We start from the raw sequence: 230 nt of genomic DNA, 5'->3' as shown, positions 1-230 counted from the left end.
CATTTAAACCAAGTGATCTTAACGTGATTTGGTGTCTTGCTCCAGTTCGGATATGCCCCGTCGTAGTAACCCTTAATCGTCGCCGAAACGCTCCGGCTGTTAGCCCCAAACCTGAAAAAAAACAATTTAACTGTTAGAAAATAAAAATAATTTAAATTTTAATGTAATAAAAATTAATAACTTACCAATAAGTTCTTCGGGGTCTATCGGGGTCTAGAACATCCAAACCC

Source organism: Brassica oleracea, chromosome C9 (assembly GCF_000695525.1).
Source record: "Brassica oleracea var. oleracea cultivar TO1000 chromosome C9, BOL, whole genome shotgun sequence".
NCBI classification, from domain to species: domain Eukaryota; kingdom Viridiplantae; phylum Streptophyta; class Magnoliopsida; order Brassicales; family Brassicaceae; genus Brassica; species Brassica oleracea.
The sequence above is the reverse complement of the archived record's forward strand: the minus strand, read 5'-3'. Positions refer to the sequence as shown.